This window comes from Aythya ferina, assembly GCF_964211825.1.
Source record: "Aythya ferina genome assembly, chromosome: 6".
Lineage (NCBI taxonomy): Eukaryota > Metazoa > Chordata > Aves > Anseriformes > Anatidae > Aythya > Aythya ferina.
This window is the reverse complement of record NC_140303.1, coordinates 4468090-4483318: the sequence shown is the minus strand read 5'-3', so window position 1 is coordinate 4483318 and position 15229 is coordinate 4468090. Positions and strand designations below refer to the sequence as shown.

Below are 15229 nucleotides of genomic sequence, written 5' to 3'. Positions count from 1 at the left end.
TGGCTGCAGCAGAGGTTGCTGTTTGTACATGTCAGCATTTGTATGATCTATTCAGATTATTTCAGCAATGTGGCCAGCAAGACTGAGGAAGTCAGCTACCAGTTTAATTTTCAAGGTTGCTATCCTAAAAAGCTTTAAACCAGGGATTTAGCACAGGTTGCTCACAAAGTCCAGTCCTGTAATTAAAGCACAAATATGCTCTAACCAAAGTGACTTAAGTGAGTTGTTTTGTTTGTTTGTTTGATTGATTTTTTTTTCTCAAACATTAATTTATATTGGAAATAATGTACAAATATAAATGGAAAAACCCTACAATATCTATTATGCATGGAAAGAACTAGAAAGGAGATGGTAACAAAACAAACAATTGGGTTTAATAGATCAAGCTTTGCAAACCCCAGGCAATATAAATGATTGTTATCTATCTCAGCAACAAGTCCTTACAAAACATGTCTCCACCATGCAACCTCTAGAGAATTGTTAGGTCAGTCTATTTAAATCTCTGAACGTCTGAATTTTGTTTCCAAAATACAGCCAGTGAAATCCTCCCCGCTCTGTCAGGTTTCTTTATCACGGATATGTTTCTGGCTGTCATAGAAAGCGCTGAGCTGCCCCAAGCGCTAGTTAAGAGCGACACCAGGTGGTTAAATAATTTATTCCTATGCGATACTTTTCAAAATATTTTTCCTGCTTCATCTTTAATTTTGAAACATCTCTTGTTGTTTTTCGTTGTTTTTGTTGTTTTAAACAGCCCTTATTATGCCACTGCATATATTTCCCTTTAAGGATTGCACACACAAGCTCTCACTTATAGTATAAGTAAACATCATCTTCTAATGATGAAAAGACTGATGCTCTGATTCTTCCTGTCCATGTAGTACTATCTGTGTAAAATTTTTATTCTCCAGAGTGAGACAGTTGCTGGGTTTTGACCAGGTATGTTTTGAGAAAGATATGAAAACAAGAAAGAAGCTCCTGCACTGAAAGCCTCTGACTGTAGAACAGTTAGAAAAACTATCAGCAGCAAGGTGATCGAGTAGGTGGGAAATTTTCAGGGCAGAGAGAATCTAGTCATGCTGGAATAATGCAGACTTGTTATTCATACACATCTTTTCAAATGGCCAGCTGTTTCCCTGTTTTCTTCTTCACCAGGGCTCTTGTTCAGGACAGGTGTGAAGTAGCCCGCTTAGAGACCAGCTGAGAAAACCAAAACTGATAGAACTGTTGAATTAGAGCCTGCTGTCACAAAACTCTATAGGATGGCTTCGTTCATATAATGGGCAAAGTAACAGCTCTGTTGAGAGTTGTCCCTTCCCTTACCAATCAGTCAGTGATTCTTGGTAGCCTTATTAACACCATATCTCTTAAATTAGCTGGTCGTTTTTCTTTCAACACGAGAAGGTCTATCAGTCTGATGTGTAGTTTTCTGTGGCAGGCAGGTTGACTAAGTAGAAGTGGGCTTACGTACCAGCTATCCTGATTAGCCTAGCCAAAACATATCATCTATAGAAGTCCAGTACTCTCATTTTTGTAATCAAAAACAAGGTGAGGGAAACACTATTGAAGAACACCCAGACAAATGACAGACAGAAAATGCATATGCCTACCTAGAAGATGAGCGTAAGAAATTGGGGACTGGAGAAACTAACTGTGGAGATTACAGAATGAATGTTACTTTGAACAGGAGTCATTGGAATGTCTCTGAGTTAATGGCCAGTCCTGCTACCCACAGGGAAAATAGTAGTTGTATAATTGCCTGCATTAAAAATGATGCTAAAGGCAGATCTGTTAAAGATGTGTGAATAATGGCATAATTACTTAGGTCAATCTGCTATGCTTTCTAAAAATACCATGTTTAAGTAACTAATATCTCCTCAGAAATAACAACTGTTCTGCACACAGACATGAAATTCTTTCCTTAAGTGAATTTTGGCATAGTTAGTAAGCTTTCTGCTCTTTGCGTAGGACAAGTGTATTTGTGCCACTGAGTTGGAAGGTGACAGTGTTTTTAGATGGTGCCCTTGTGATCTCAGTAATTATCAGCTCCCTTGCCAGCGTAACAGACTAGTAGAGCAAAATACAGTTTGATGCCAGTAGAGTTGTGAAAATTCAACTAATTCAACTTATACTGCACAGCAGCTGATGTGTCAGGATGGACTGAGAAAAAGCTGCAGGGGATAACACCATGTTGTGTGGAGAAGCAAGAGTGGGATGATCATAAGGGGATTATACCATTTTATGAAAGGCTTCAGCTGATGGTGTAGTTAAATGTTAAAACTTTAACATTTTAACATTTAACATTAACATTTTAACATGCAAGGTTTTTTGAGTTTCAGTAAATACTGTGTTTAGGTGTTGCTGTAATATTTGGATATGTTTCTTGCCAATAAGAAGCTGCTAATAGTTAAATGCTTCAGTTTCCCAAGTAATAATACCAGTACGTTCTCAGTCCAATTATGAGGTTTATATCAAAACATGAAGCTCTTCGTTAATGTTCCTTGCATGCCTATTACATGGAGTTGCTTTGGCAACCTCTCCTTCAGGTATTCCATTTCCCCATTTATCCATTTAATGGCTCAGCAATACCTTTGCATGGTATTGGTCCGATTTTATGAGGCACAGAAGAAAGTTTGTTGGAAATAGTCACTTTCATGATCTTTTGTTTTCAGTCATAACCAGTACTAATTTTGTTCATCAGTTTCCATGCACTTCAAAGTTGTAGATGAAAAGTAAAAATCCTGGACCTAAGGCATTGGTTGCCGTGTCAGCTACCTCCCATCTGCAATATACCAATGCATAAAATTGTTTTCTCATTTGTGACTTTGCATAACATACTGTAGTGTAGTCTTATATTTTGGGGCACCTGGTTGCCGAGAAAAGGTGACAGTTTAATGCATCAGGTGCCAGTAATGTCAAATACAGAGTCATTTCTAGCCATGCATCTCAGTGCCCACCATTTACAGAAACAGCAGTTGTTTTTGTGCCAGAGTTGCCTGATTGCCATAGTTCTGTTGTCCTCTCATTTTGAATACTGAAAGTTATTTAATAAGAGATCTCACAAGAAAGGCTGTAAAAAGAGCTGTTTATGCTATAAAAAGAATTCCATATGGCTTCACATATCCCACATTAAATTTTGCTATTCCTCATTCATGCTTTAGCAAGTTGAGAGCTATGTTACCATCTTTCTCTCCAAAAGGCCATTAGAGATAGCACAAAGAATAAACTGTAAATGCAAGAAAAAATATATGTTGGCAATCAGTGGCAAACTAGGGTTGTCCTAAATCTTCTGCTTGGAATCTGTATCTCAGACTTCAGGCCAGCAAGGGAGAATGTATTTTGAGGTGTTTTGAGATGATGCTGTTTATCTCCATTTGCAATAGAAACTAGATCTTTATGTACTTAATTATTTATAAGCCAAGTTCCGTAGTGGTTCATGCCTGCAAATATCAAGAGAGTTTCAAGACCCCAAGCAGTTGTCATTGGAAGATAAGTATTAGATTCCTTTCACAGTGTTGTAAGCATAAAGCAACATAAAAATAGCATTTTCCAAGATGGAGAATCAGGAAGGAGAGCATACTTGTGTTTGATTTGTTGTAATGCAGATTTAAGTCCTAGAGGGAAAAAAAATTACCTTAACTTTCAAGATCCAGGCAGGTTTTGTGACATACGAGGTACCATATGGGATATTGCTGAATCGCTTTAGCTCTTGCTGAGGCTGTTTTATCTAAGAGATATTTTGAATTGTTTTCATACAGTTTGCAGAAGTTAATAAAATATCATATGAAACAGTCTCTGAATCCATCAAAAGCATTTTGAATCTCTCCTCAACCTACAGGGAAAAAAAAAAAAAGCTGAGAGCTGTTTAATATTGACTGGCATCCCTTGAGATTCGGTACATCCTTGGATATGGTCTTACATTGCTGCCGAAAAGTTGCCCTTAAACCCTGAGTAGCAGTACCAAGTGTTCACTCATGCAGCGGCTACAAGTTATGAGCTGGGCTTTGGGTTAGTCAGCTAGATCAAGCTAAGTTTCTATTTCTTGTTTTCAGATTTTTTCAAAATAGTTATCCTTTTTCCTTGTCAATAAAATATCCTTTTGCTTATTGAAGACAGTTGTATTTACTGTACTGACATATTCTTTCTTAAGGCTAGCATCATCAGACATGCTAAACCTCAACCACAGGAAGCACTCATTTGTCTTTCTAATTCTTTCTCATAGTATTAAACCATTTCTTGAGATTTTCAAAGATTTTTGTAGACTGTATCAATTAAAGGCTCATTACCATTATATTAACAGAAAATTATATGATACAAAGAAAAAAGCAATCTATCCTTTTTGTACAAATGCAGTGTTATTATCTCTCTCCTAGGATAAGTAAGATCTTACAAATCTCAAATGTCATAACGAATCTAAAAGCAGGTGAGCAGACAGAAGCCTGGTGGCAATTACATGTCATCAATAAATAAAATAAAACCCAAATTTCAATCTGTTAATGATGTACAAGTGATATATAACAAAAGACTGCGTTCTTAATTAAGTGTTCATATATAGTTAATGCGTAATGGCCAAAATACCTTCTCTGAGTATGTCCTGGGTAGTCTATTTACTTTTTCCAAAGCATCGTTCCACCATGTTGCATTCACCATCTCAAGTACGGTATAAGGGTTAAACCAGTATCAGCCCTTATTATTGTACATTACTAATTGACAGGACATAAATGACTATTCATTATTTTTCAATGAGGTGATTATGCATGAGGTCTTGGCAAATCATTTAATGAAATCATCATGCTGTGCATGTTAACATTAAAGCGGTACCCTACTCACAAGGGGGAGAGAGAAAAAGAAAAAGAATCATTAATGAAGGGCTGAAAACTAAAAATGTGAACTCCTTTTTTTACTGGTATTAAATTGCTTTGTATAAGAAAACAGGAGAATCAAAGTCTTTTTTTTTTTTTTTCTAGGATTTCTATTTCACCATACTAGTACTACTAATCAACACAGTATTCCCACTTTTATGAGTGGATGTTGGGTGTTTTGTCTTGCTTCTGAGATTCTTAAGGTGTTTGAGGCCTGAAAACCAGTGATGTGTCTGTGTTTGGGCCACTTCTACTCAGATTTCTTGGAGGAAAACTGCAGATTCTGCAGATTGTGTTCTTTAAAGTGACACTAACATGAAAATTTTAGATATAACCAATTCATATATTGATGGGAGAACAAGCATGAGTAGATGGAGATCACCGAATTTTATTTCAGCACTTTTTACCACTTTTCAGATATACCGAGCAAGTTTTTTTTACCCCTTATACTTTTGCTTTTATTTACCATGACACTGAATGAAGGTGTTCTTTGCATTTTTTCATAAAAAGACCATATTGGTGACAGACAAATAGAAGGTTGAAAGAACAGACATTTGAATACATTCCTGCATTCAAGAATAGAAGAACCAGTCTTAATTTGCTTTCAACAACCCCAAACATTTCTATGCTTATGCTGTACCAAGAAAAATCATTGTTCAAAGTACTCAGAATTCTTCCTTTAATTTTAGTGGAAATATGAATGTAAAAGCTTTGGAAAGTCTCTAACCAACGAGTAGTTGTTTCCTCATCTTTGGAATGGTCCTGTACATTTTTATATTGTAATTATATAGAAATTTTTCAAATACAGAGAGTTATTCTTTCTGCTTGCTTTTGATATTTCAGAAAATAATTTTGTTAAATTTCCTTTAAATGGTGTAAATTGGACCAAAATAACAGTAGACACTTTATATTAAGTTGTATGACCATGTTTCTTTACTGAAAATTTGTAATGAAATCTGCAGTAAGACATAGTTGTCTTTGTGGATGAAAAATGCTTGCCATTCTGATATGTTTTAATGAATACTTCAAAAACCCCCAAGATTAATTTAGATTTTCTATGTAAGTGCTTTATCAGCGTTGTGTTTCCCTCAACATTTTTAGGCATTTCTTGAAACTGTGTGAATGAATATACGTCACAACGCTGTCGTTGAAAATAATTTCCATCCTTGTCCCTGTAGTAGTGATCTCCTTATGTATTCAGCCAAAGACCAGAAGACATGACCAATTCGGGAAGGTGCTTTGCAGAGAGGTTAGAGGTAAGCATTACGAAATCAGTGCTGTTTTCAGATACCAGAAATAAGAAAACATGTTTTCAATTTATTTATTTTCCTACAACTATGAAGTACTTGCAAATATTTCTGAAAGAGGGGAAGTACAGACATGTTGGAAATGAAAAAATGTAAAATTCTTTGTAGATATTCCCAAAACTCAAAGATGTTTGTGGACCAAAAGAAGTATTACATTTGAAAATAATATTTTTTTTCTAAATCTGTTGTCTTTTTAGTCTACTTTCGAATGGATAATATTATTTTGAAGAGAGCTACATTCAAATGTGAAACATTCTTGTAAAATTCTCTGCTTTCTTTGTCTGAAATTATTTGCCAATTTTGAAAATACTTTTAGCTTCCTGAGGTTATAATGAGTTACGAATTTCCTGCTCAGCAAATAAAAAATTTGCCCATCTCTTTGCCAAATACCTTGAAACCCAGCAGAAAGGACACATAATTGCACTTCCTGCAAGCTCATCTTTACAATTAATTAGGTAGTAAAGATGGGCATGACTCCCAGGTCTGAATTAAGGCAGCCTGGGGTTTTTAGCGTATTTCAGCACCATGACAGAGATGCCTTCAGGCTTTCCGGCTTTTTTCATAATTGAGGGCTGGAAATACTGCCTTGTTTTCCTATTAGCAAATCTGAGATTCTGATGTAATCACGTTACTGTAGGTGCTGGCTTTGAAGGCTTTGGTATACTCTGCTTATCCCTAATCTGTCTCTGACAATAGCCATGATAAGGTATCCAATTAAATATTTCATGCTACTGTCTGCTATGGTTGCTGCCTTTCAGCAAACGAGCACCCTCATGAAACTGATGCGGCCAGATCAGCTCTACCTCCTGCCCAGCATTATGAGATATAGCAGCAAACTGGTCAATGTGAGGTAGTAAAGCAGATGCATATATCTGAATACATTTATATGGAGAGTCTGGAAGAGGAAATCAAACAAAAAAGAAAAAAGAAAAAAAAAAAAAAAAAAAAGATGGGTCATGTCTAGAAGGTTTTTAAAAGTACAGCTCAAAACGTTTTTTCTTCCAGATAATTTTATACTTTCTTGGCGTGACGGTAGAGCATGGGGGATTACTTCTGTCCCTCAGCTTTACAGCTTAGTTAACCAGCTGCAATCCAGTCTGCTCACACTGCTGAATTTAACAGCGTTACTGTTGTGTTTTCCGTAACAAAAGGCAGTCATGTATTTTTGATATGGCTTTTATTAACACTGTGAAAGAAACAGAAGTTGAAGTTTCCATGAGGAAACACTGCATGTGAGTGGTATGAACCACACTCAAAACAAAATGGTTCCTATCTCTGCAGAAGAACAGGTTGCTCTCAGAAACTTAAGTATTGAGTTTATGGAAAACAGAACCCCAGTTCATAACTAGTGTATGCCACCATATCTGGATTTAAGTGAGAATTCTTTCAATCTGCAAACTGGGTACACCTTTCACTTTCTATTTCTATATGAACAGAAGAAGGAATGACATACAGCAAGACAGACCTTCTTTTATTGCAGGAGCTCTGGAAAATGCGTGCACGTTCCAAAGGGATGAATGTTCCAAAGACACTCGAACTAACCACATGAGGTCTAACATGTACCTTAAAGCAGGTACGCACATCCCACCATGCTTCAGTCCCTTTCAGTCTTTCTCCTTGGTTCAGCTCCACATACGGTGGAGAACAACGCCAACCTGCATTTGAGCAGCAGTTCTGGTAAGGGGGAATTGCTGTGGGAAGTGCTCTGTGTTTGTGAAAAATAATCCTCTAAAGTGGTAAAATGGAAAGAGAAGAACTGGAGAACATTTTTTGAAAGTTTGCTCATACAAACTTCAATGAGACCCTGACTGAAGCCACTACCACAGGTGCATTTATATGTACTCATTCTTTGGGCATGGCACACACCACGTATGTTACAGCTTTAAAATCTTCATCTTCACTTTCCTATGTCAACTTGGAGGAAAAGAAGGGAAAAAAAGATGCCCAAAGTCTCATACTGCTCTCTTCCAAAATGAATAACCTCGTTAGAAAAGTAGGGTCACAGTGGGAGAACGCTTTTGTTTTTAGCTTAAAAAATGAGGTGTAGGTGAAGTTTCAAATACAACTCACGGTCCTGAAACTATTGAACTAAATAGAAGATAAATGAGAAAATCTGACAAGTATATGTTCTTTAAAAGACAGGCATTTTGATGAGATGCAACTAATTGCTTTTAGCCCCCTGGCAAACTGAAGAAAATAACCACCTTCAAAATTTATGACGTTTCTTCCTTTTCCATGAAGCTATCCAACAGAATTGTAACCTACAGGCAGGGTTAACATAAGAGCTGAGTTATCTGGGCTGCAAGATGCAGCTGATAACGTGAAAGTTCCCTTAGCCTGATCTGTTTTGTTAAAGAGATATGAAAATGTTCATGACATGAGTAAATACTTAGGTGCATCAGTGCTGAAATAACACAAAAGGGAGGTTAGATTGAGTATTCTGGCTGTACAAACAGCATTTTTTCTTGTTGAGAAGGAAAGTGTAGAAGTGGGTAAGTACATTAAATTAACGTGCCTAGATTTGCTCATAAGAGGTTGTTCAAAATTAACATCTCTGAAGAGTTGAGTAGTCTTCCACTGGACAGATTTAATAGGACAGTAGTGGAAGTCCTTCGCTTTTGTTTTTGCTCAGTGATACATTACAATTCCTGTATTAAACACTAAATTTATGTATCACATCAAAATGAAAATCCAGGCCTGCATGAGGACCTATGGAAATTTATTTTGAATCTCTTCTTTAAGGACATATTTCTACATACCCTAAATTGTGACTGTAAGTAGGTGGATCTGCCAGTCAGCAAGGCACAAAGTAACTGCCCTAAACTTCAACACTGAGTTTGATGCCTTGGAAATAAGTATGGCACATGAGAATTTACTAAAATTTAGTGAGAAAGGAAGGCCAGTGTTTCACTGAGAAGGGTTACAAGATGGACAGAAACCACAAGGGAGTACTGGTCCAGCATTGCCTTAGGTGAGAGACTGCAGATAGCTAATGATTTTAAGGAGAGCTCAGAGCCAAAGTACTAAGCGGGAGGAACCATCCTTTATTTCTGAATTTCTCCTCCCATGAGAAGCTGGGTTCAACATGAAGGTATTTAAAGAAAAACAAACTGACTAGTCACCTGTACATGAAAAATATAATAGGGCAAAGAAGAGAGGAATGCCTGAAACGTGACTAAGTAAGGCTACAATGATTTTATAACCAAATAATCCCAGTGTAGCCTCCAAAATATTTTTGCAACTCCTAAGTTGCAAAAGAATCGTAAAATAAAATTTAGAAACTATTCAATGTAAACGCTGGTGGTGGCATTCTCATTCACATAGCTGCACTGTTTAAAAGCAATTCTGTAAGAAACTGGGGTGTTTTTTACATGATTGGAATATTCATAAATTGGTGACTAGTACAACTAAATCTCTTCAAAATGAGATCCTTTTAGATTTACAATGGATGTCTCTCTCATGGAAGTTGCCATAGTTACAGCACAGTTCTGCATGGAGCACACTTTCATCACAAATCGTTCACATTTATATACAAATAGTTTGAACATATTTTTTTTCATCTTTTGAAATGAAAGTACCAAGGATAGTCTTAAAGGAGAATTCAGTATTTGTGCCTGGGCACAGTGATAAACCAGGAATACTGAGAATTGCTGGATGATTCAGGCTGGGATGGACCTCAGGAGGTCTCTGATCTGACCTCCTGGTTGAGGCAGAGTCACTCTGGGCTTTATCCAGGTGGGTCTTGGAGGGATCACCAAGGTTGGAGAGAGAACAAACTCCCTGGGCAACAGCTGGAAAGTCAGCCCTATGTGCAAGAGAACTGCTGTTTTGAAAACTTTCCTTCTTCCCTGTTCTGGCTGGGGTGGAAAGTACTGTTGTGCTGTCCTTCTGAGAAAGACCTTACTGGTTTCCATTTGGTAGACTTTGCACACCAAATCTGCAATAAGCCTCTGCCTTTTCACTTCTTGTTGCCTTGCTCACAGTATGGAGTAGGAATGGCAGAACCCCCGTTCCAGTCTCCTTTCCTGTAGCGGTGCTGAGGTAGTTTCAAAAGCCCCTTTTCTAGAGTCAGGTATCCTCTGAGCAGCCTGTTGTCCAGCAGAGATGTTCTCTAATGAGTTTTATTTTTTATTACTCCTTTGCATTTTATTACTCTGGTTGGCTGCATCAGCCAGTGCCACACATACTGAGCAGATTGATCTCTCTTGCATAATCTAGGGTCACAAGATACCTAGTGTTTAGGAGTTCTTGCTTGTCAATGTGGCTCCAGGATGATTTGTCAATGTTTAAGATAAAAATAAATATCTAAACACCATCTATTAAACAGTCTGTGATTCTCAGTGTCTAGGCAAGTCTTCTTTCAAGGTCATGTTAAAGCACTGAGCATTAGTTTAAGTGTCTAGGCTTCATGCTATGATTTGGAGTTCGAATAGGAGATTGCTAGGCATATCCCAAAATTTTGATTAACAATCTGAATAACAAATTGAAAACGAGATACCAAAAAAAAAAATAAATTTTAAGTGAGAAATGAAAAAGGCAGGATATCATTGGTTTGGAAGTATTAAGCTGGCAACTCGTGTGATGCTTTTTTTTTTTAACTGAATGCAGTACTCTGGGAAAATACTTTGGCTATTAATTGGTGAATTCAGCCATCATCAGCAAACCATAAGGGCTGGAGTTACACGGTAAGTTTTCATTATGTCTCTCTGCAAGGTACTGGCTTTTCAGGCAGTGCGCTAGAGCATGGGTTTGCTGGGTTGCTGTTGGGGACGTGGAAGCCTTAGGGGATCTCTGATGCTGTGACTGCAGGTGCTACCGAGGGTACAGAGTGACAAAATGAATTTAGGGGGGGAAGAAAAATGTTTATAAAAAAAACAATAACAGTTGGTCATTGTGTTTATAAATTATATGATGGCTTTACAGTTCAACTTCAGAGCCATCTTGCTTAAAGCAAGCCACAAACTCTGTTCCTCGTTCATCCTTTTATGAAATCCTTATCTCCTCTAATGTTTTTCGACATTTGTGTAGGCTCAGACATAGCTGTTGTTTAGAATATTATTTCTGATACAGCTCTGCAACTCTAAAAATGAGTGAGAACTATTCCTTTTCACTAGTTTGATAAATTCAGAAAATAACCCTTGTCTTTTCCCCCTTCCCTTACTAGTAATTCACAATTAACATAAATTATAAGAACCTAAAGGAGGCCTAGGCTCTTCTCTGAATTCAAAATAGATTTTCAACATATGAAATATTTCAACATATTTTCTTCATAGTTTAATTCCAAGTAGAGTCTCAGAGACAAGATGGAAAGTTAAACATTCTAAGCATCTTGACATGTACTGGAAATTTGGCTCAAAGTGCTGGCTGTGCCTTTCAATATATATTCCTATTCCTAAATGACCTTGTTGAAATTTTTGCCTATTTCCAAATATATCCATGTTTGACCACTTGGCCATTTAATGCAAAGTTCTCGCAGTAGTGTTGTGAGGAATCTTGATTTTGCTGAGGTCTTTGGAAGCTGACTTGTCTCTGAAAGCTTGTGTGCCTTTTGTTCCTCACTGGGGTTTGGGTTTTTTAAAAAATAAATATTCAAACAATTCTACAAAGTCTGCTTATCTCTTACTTGCAAGTCCAGCAAAAACTTCACTGTGTGAAACACATTGTTTTATAAATGTGTTTACACAGCACGCACAGATCTTTCCTCACATTCACCAGAAAAGAAATGGTGACTTCATCACTTGATATATAGGAGTTTCAAACACTCTCTGGCTGGCTTTGGGAATGACCTTTTAAAAACAAAACTCAAAAAAAAAAGTATCTATTTCCACTACTTTTATATTGTTCTGAGTCTTTAAGAAAAGAGAGTGTTTTTATAGAGTTATTTTCTTTATCTTTCAGCAGTTGGAAAATCTAATCACTGCTAAAAATCTTCTGGGTTTTTATTAAGTTAGCTCTGATTTATGTAATTTACCATGAAGTTCATTAAAGACTTCATTAATTTTTCACCAATCTGTAACAGTCTTATCACTGCCGTTTCTATTAGCTGAGGTATAATTAACTAAGGTTGACTTTTTAAATTTGGGGGCAAGTCATTTACCTGCCCTATCACCACTTTCATAATAATTACATTTTGCTTTGTCAGATGTGAAGTGGTTCTCTTCTTATCCATCAGTTCCAGTGATTAGAACCCTCTATTTCAGATCGAGTGCTTGTACTGACATTTTGATCTCAGCAGTTTATGTCCTCATTCTCACTAGCTGACTAAATCTACATTTTTTTCCACTTCCAGAAGAACAATGTGTTTTGATACTTCCAAGGCTAAAAAGACAAAGAAACTTCCCATTGATCTGCAGCTCAGCGAAGTACCCTGGAGGGATTGATATCAACCTGGAATTCTCTTGGTGTTTGCACATCTGCCTTCCCAAGAATTTGGTGTCTCCTTTTTGGAACCAGGAAACAAGAAAGCCCCACAGAGAGGTATGTTGCATGTTAGACCACAAGTCAAGGCTCTGATTCAAAGTGTTTTTCAGAGTAGGATTCTTTAACACACTTCTGTATTCTGGTAAAACTTCTCCACTCCCCATCACACCATCATCTGTGGTATGCCATCACTCATTTGAGATGAGTGTTTCACTCTCTGACAGAGATTTCCAGAGTGACAGTCACAATGGCATTGTTGGGTGTATGGCCCCATTAATGGCCTCACAGATCACCATCACCATTCTGTGATGGACCGATGCACAAGTGCCAGCCAAGGGCCAGACTCCTAATCAGCAGATACAAGGACGGTATCAGAAAATAAGTAAGTAATTACAAATCCATGTCTTGAATGAGAGAGCAGATCAAAGGGGACTGGCAGTATGAGAGGAGAGATTATTCCTCCTTTGCTGACAATGTCACTGTCTCTTGCTGGAAGGGGAGCATGACTGGGGGCATTGGTTTGTTTGGGCTGTCAGCAGCCTTTTTCTTTGTGTCTTAAAGCATGATTGGCTGAGTGGTTCTCACAGGAGTGCCTCTGGCACTTCAGTGGCCTGGGCTGGCAAGAGAAGCCAGGTGTACACTCTTGCTGTGACCCTATAACTGTTATAGGATTGCTTTCTGTTTGGTGCATGTTTCATGGTGAGCTTTTCTGCCTTAATTCAGTGCTTCATACCTCATGGGCTGATAAGGATTGGGAAAAAGCTGAGAGTAAGTGACATCACAACATAACCACCCTTTCTGGTAGGCTATGTCTCAATGTATGATAAGCCATATACTGTTTTTCTAAATTTGAAGGAGGTAAATTATAAATATAATTGGGTATTAAAGACAAGAGGGGGAGGTGAAGTGGGAAAGGCAGAGAAAAACTTACAGTTCTCTGGTTTACTTCAAACCAAAGATTATTGACTTTTTTGAGTCAGTCTAGAAATGGCTACTAGAAATGAATAATCAATGTATTTTCAAAGGAAAAATGAAACCAGTACCCATTATCTCCTTTTTTCTTTTCATTTGGAACTGGCGTTTCATAGTCATTTCCTTTAATGCTAATTAGTAGTAATTAGAGAAGAAACACAGTTTGGGATCTCGCAAAAAGTGCTGGTTTATTTGTAATTATTGTTATAGTTTCACATTTTCTTCCTTTGCCCTCTTCCATTTGCACTCCTCCTTGTTAGAGTAAAATAACCATGTAAAAGGTATCAGTGCTAATTATATGATCACTCTGAGCCTTCTGCCACCACAGTATTTGATGCTTTTTATGCCAAAGGAATGCTTCAACACAGAAAGCGGAGCAATGCGCTTGGTGGGCACAGAGGCTGTTTGGCATGTTCAGGTGAACTGTTGCAGTTACCATAACTTGGCAAATATGTGTATTTTCTCTAATACCTTAAGTTCAGTGGTTTTAATCCCTGCATTTGTAAGGGTTTTGACAAAACACATTCCAAGGGCTAACAGAATGCACAGGTGACTCAGGGTCACACAGTTTCATGGCTTTGTTGCTTGTGCTTATTTTTGAAGGCTAAGGAGATGGCATGCAGAGAAGGACTTTTGCACACAAATACTGGAAATTTTGTGTTGATGCACAAGTACGTTCTGACATTTAACTGAGGGTTTATTCAGGGTATCTTTTAAATTTTAACTTTATTTAGTAGCAAAAGAGTGAAAGCATCTCAATTAACCATACTTCTAATTTTGATTAAGGTTTACTACCCTTGTGACAGATGGGGAACTATTAATATAACTTATTTCTAATTCTCATGGTTATTACAAATAGTGCTTTTTTCCTGCACAACATTTTATCTGAAGAGCTATAACAGCATGTGTCAGCAGGAGAAATAGACTCTCAGTCCTGCATCCAGGTCTTCTGATCATAGCCTCTGGATATTATATTCCACAAAATGCAAAAGCTTCTAATAGGTACTCATAAGTTCCAGCAGATGAAAATGAAATTATACTTGATCAAATGTTTAAATTAAAATACCTTATTCTATTTAGGCTTATTGATTAATCATTTTACAACTATTTTTCCAATCTTCAAATGTTCTCTAAATTAGCAGTATTTCCTCTAATCTTCAGATTTCTCCTAAGAGGTAGGTCCTGTATCTGCACCAGTTCAAATGGGAATGGGAGCTTGCTCACACAGAAGTCACACCTTTGAAGACAAAGATTTAACATTCTGAGAGTGTACGTGCCAGATAAAATCACTTGCCTGCAACAAGAAGCGGGACAAGGATTTCTTATTATATACTTGAAAGTTTGAATTCACGAAGATTAAAAGAAGAAAAAAAATAAAAAGAGAGAGAGAGGGAGAAAATATACAAATGACTTCCAAGAAACATGAGAGAGAAAAGAAGGAAGTGGGTCTTCTGTCTGTTATTTCATGCGCTTTTTTTCTTCCTAATTTAAAGGAAAAACAGTAACATTGTTGTGGTAAACGCATAATAGCATGGAATGAAAGAAAGTCTGTCAGTCAGCAATGAAAAAAAAAGCAATCTCAGCTTTTTAATTCAATTCTTTTTCAAGTAAATACAGTTTTAGGAAGATTTATTTGCTTTACCCCATGCAACTGATTGGAGTTTTGAGGTC

General features: G+C 37.2%; 1 protein-coding gene across 2 annotated transcripts in view; it reads left to right on the top strand.

The window, feature by feature from the left end:
- The window catches only part of SLC39A10 (solute carrier family 39 member 10), a 195990-nt gene that overhangs the window by 63090 nt on the left and 117671 nt on the right, over positions 1-15229 (top strand). The window contains exons 3-5 of one of the 2 annotated variants that reach the window (XM_084523569.1): positions 6038-6115; positions 10775-10851; positions 12456-12643. The gene's annotated coding sequence lies outside the window, so the exon portion shown is untranslated. Of the gene's footprint in view, positions 1-6037; positions 6116-10774; positions 10852-12455; positions 12644-15229 lie in introns of those variants that run through there. The other variant, XM_084523566.1, reaches the window with a different exon arrangement.